Here is a 3891-nt window from a genome sequence, read left to right as displayed (position 1 = left end):
ATGTCATCAGAACTACGTCATCACATTTTCATACAACTTTTAGCTTGATGAATCGTACACAAATGAATGACATGGAACAACTACATTCAAGAGATTAAGGTTAAAACAAAGAAATGCAACTTCCAATAAATCTACTTCATTATTTACATTTTGAAATATCCCAAAATCATAAAATGAACATCTAAGGATTGATACTATCCAATCAATCAAAGTTCCTAATCAAACCAAAAATGTTAATATCAGATTTTTTATATATGATCATGGTCTCAATAAAAAAAGAAAAAGTAGACCTATTCTTTTTTTTCGAAAGCTTTCATACATACAATTTGGTTTTGTGTGGCATAAACGAAAACACATTCTCAATCAAAAACATAAGTCAGAACACAGCCTCTCTATTCTCTCTCATGTGATTTCAGGTCCTCTGACTGGGAAAATGTCTTTCCACATTGAGAGCAGTGGTATGTCTTCTCCTCCTGTGTATGTATTCTTTCGTGCTTATTCAGATGCTTTAACCGGGTAAAACTCTTTTCACACTGGGAGCAGTGGTAGGCCTTATCCCCTCCTGTGTGTGTCCTCTCATGCTGGTTCAGGTTTCCTAACTGGGTAAAACTCTTTCCACACAAGGAGCACTGGTAGGGCTTTTCACGTGTGTGTATCCACTCATGCTTTTTCAGGCTCCCCCACCGGGTAAAACTCTTTTCACAATAGGAACAGTGGTAAGGCTTCTCTCCTGTGTGTGCCCTCTCATGTGTTCTCAGCTGCCCTAACCGGATAAAACTCTTTCCACAGTGGGAACAATGATAAAGCTTCTCTCCTGTGTGTGCCCTCTCATGTGTTCTCAGGTTCCCTAACTGGGTAAAACTCTTTTCACAGTGGGAACAGTGATATGGCTTCTCTCCTGTGTGTGCCCTCTCATGCGTCCTCAGGTTCCCTAACCGGGTAAAACTCTTTTCACACTGGGAGCAGTGGTAGGCCTTATCCCCTCCTGTGTGTGCCCTCTCATGCGTTCTCAGGTGCCATAAACTGATAAATATTTTTCTACACTGGGAGCAGTGGTAGGTCTTCTCTGCTGAGTGTGTTTTCTCGTGTTTTTTCAGGCTCCCTGAATGGGTAAAACTCTGTCCACATTGGGAACAGTGATGAGGCTTCACTCCAGAGTGTATTCGCTCATGTATTTTCAGGTAACATAAACGGGTAAAACCCTTTGCCGCACTGGAAGCAGTGGTGAGGATTTTCTCCTGTGTGTGTTCTCTTATGTCGTTTCAGGCTGTCTATCTGGCAAAACCTCTTCCCAAAGTCTCCTATGTGTGTTCTCCCATGCTCTTTTAGTGTCCATAACCTCTTACAACTCTTTCCACAATGGGAGGTGTGGTGTCGTCCCGCTGGTTTGGGCGTCTCTGGGTCTGGTTCCCTTGAAGGACTCTTCCCGCTGTCAGAGTGAGAGTCTGACCTCTCTCCTGCCAAATACAAACAGAGTATTTGGTTAAACAGCCCTAACTGAAACCGCCACATGATTACACTATGAGGTTTAATCCAGACTAGATCCCTCATAAAATGGTACATTTGGATCTTGAATGCTGAATGGTTGATAGCTGTTAGTTAATCACGATGATCCACAGGTAATGCCTGTTGACAGTTCCATTCTACACATCCACTGTCCCATCAACCCAGCCAGGCAATTTATAAACTAAGCTCCACTCTGAAAAAATATTTTGACATTTATTACCCCTTAGCTTCTAGTCTCCAACTCAATCATCAAGTTTACTGACAACACAACAGTGGTAGACCTGATTACCAGCAACAATGAGACAGCTTAAAGGGAGGTGGTGGGGGCCCTGGCGGAGTGGTGCCAGGAATTTAACCTCTCCCTCAACGTCAACAAAACCAAGGAGCTGATCTTGGACTTTAGGCGACAGCGGAGAGAACATGCCCCTATCATATCGACAGGCCACAGTCAAAAGTTAAGTTCCTCTGCTTGCACATCACCGACAACCTAAAATGGTTCATTCACAAAGACAGTGTGGTGAAGAAGGCGCAAAAGCACCTCTTCAACCTCAGGAGGCTAAAGACCCTAAAACCCTGACAAACTTCTACAGATGCACCATCGAGAGCATCCTGCTGGGCTGTATCACCGCCTGGTACGGCAATTGCACCGTTTGCAATCGCAGTGCTCTCCAGAGGGTGGTGCGGTCAGCCCAACACATTACCAGGGGGCACACTGCCCTCCAGGACATCTACAGCACCTGGTGTCACAGGAAGGCCAAGAAGATCATCAAGGATCCCGAGCCACAGCATGTTCACCCTTCTACCATCTAGAAGGCCGGCGGCAGTACAGCTGCATCAAAGCTGGGACAGACACACTGAAAAACAGCTTCTATCTCCATGCCATCAGAGAGTTAAATATTCACCACTAGCAGGCCTCCTACCAGTACCCTGCCCTGAACTTAGTCACTGTTACTAGCTGCCTACCACCCGATACTCTACCCTGCACCATAGAGACTGCTGCCCTATGTACATAGTCATTGAACACTGGTCACTTTAATAATATTTACATAGTGTTTTACCCACTTCATATGTATATACTGTATTCTAGTTATGGCTCATCCTATATAACTAACGCTGTACCCACAGTTTCTTATTCAGATACTGTCCATAAACACCATTATATATATATTTATATTCTGGACTCTGGCAATTGCTCGTTCTGATACTTCTTAATTTCTTTCTTCAAATGTTTTGGATTTGTGTGTATTGTTTGGTATTAAGTTTTGCTAGGTATTACTGCACTGTTGGAGCTGGAAACATAAGCATTTCGCACCTGGGATAACATCTGCTAATATGTATATGTGATCAAATAAAATGTGTGTAGAATGTGCCCTTTTAAAGCCACACAGTTCAACAACAGTAGCGTTTGTGCCCATGTTTTTAAGACAGTACTCACTGGTGTTCATTAAATCTCCAGTCTCCTCTAATGTGACAATCTCCCCCGCCTTCAATTCCAAAACTTCTTTGTCAGTCAAATCAAATCAAATTTATTTATATAGCCCTTCGTACATCAGCTGATATCTCAAAGTGCTGTACAGAAACCCAGCCTAAAACCCCAAACAGCAAGCAATGCAGGTGTAGAAGCACGGTCATCCTCCCCCTCCTCCTTTCACTACAAAAACCGCATCCTCCTCTTCTTTCACATTAACATCCTCCTCTTTCACTCTGAAAGCTTCTTCCTCTTCTTTCACTGAAATGTCTACTGAAACAGCCTCATCCTCTACTTCTTGTTTAACAGCCTCCTCTCCACTTTCACGAGAGCTTCTTCCTCCGCCCAGCATGCTCCCTCTTCTTTAGCGGGGTGCAAGTAACTCAGTGAACTCATGGTCGAGGATGTCACTTAGCTAGAATTAGCGACTAGCCTAGTGCTACTGCCAATTTAACAAGCCAGCTAGCTAACTAACAGCAACAGCGTACATATGACAGTAAATGGGGTAACTAGTAGATACGACAGAAGTGGGTTTAAAGTTAAAACACAGTGGCTAACCGTCACTGAAAGTGTCTAAACGGCTCAAATGTTTTGGTTATGTTGGCTAGCAAGCTAACGAGATGGCTGACAAGAGCAGCGTCTGCTTCTTCTTTGGTATTATGGCGGTCTGCAAACTGTTACAAACTGTTATAGGTGCATGCCGCCACCTACTGTATGGCTGTGTATCAGCCTACTCTGTAGTATGAATTCTTTACACTGAAATAAAAAAGACCTAGCAACTAATCCTACACCCATTAAAAACTCATCACTATTCCACTACTTTGGCCCTATCTGATCCTACACCAGGACAGCAGCCTGGGAGGACGGGACACTTTCGCTCAAAACACCTTGTATCTTTTCTGCAGTAAAAATCTCAT

General features: G+C 43.6%; 1 long non-coding RNA gene across 1 annotated transcript; it reads right to left on the bottom strand.

Annotated features, from left to right (window-relative positions):
• Window positions 1-355: 355 nt before the first annotated feature.
• On the bottom strand, window positions 356-3613 carry LOC116372511 (uncharacterized). Its single transcript, XR_004209144.1, has 2 exons — window positions 2942-3613; window positions 356-1457 (listed from the first exon to the last, which is right to left on the bottom strand). It is a non-coding gene; the product is annotated as an uncharacterized LOC116372511 (long non-coding RNA).
• Window positions 3614-3891: the final 278 nt, after the last annotated feature.

The sequence above is a fragment of the Oncorhynchus kisutch genome, unplaced genomic scaffold (genome assembly GCF_002021735.2).
Source record: "Oncorhynchus kisutch isolate 150728-3 unplaced genomic scaffold, Okis_V2 scaffold3961, whole genome shotgun sequence".
NCBI classification, from domain to species: domain Eukaryota; kingdom Metazoa; phylum Chordata; class Actinopteri; order Salmoniformes; family Salmonidae; genus Oncorhynchus; species Oncorhynchus kisutch.
The sequence above is the reverse complement of the archived record's forward strand: the minus strand, read 5'-3'. Positions and strand labels throughout refer to the sequence as shown.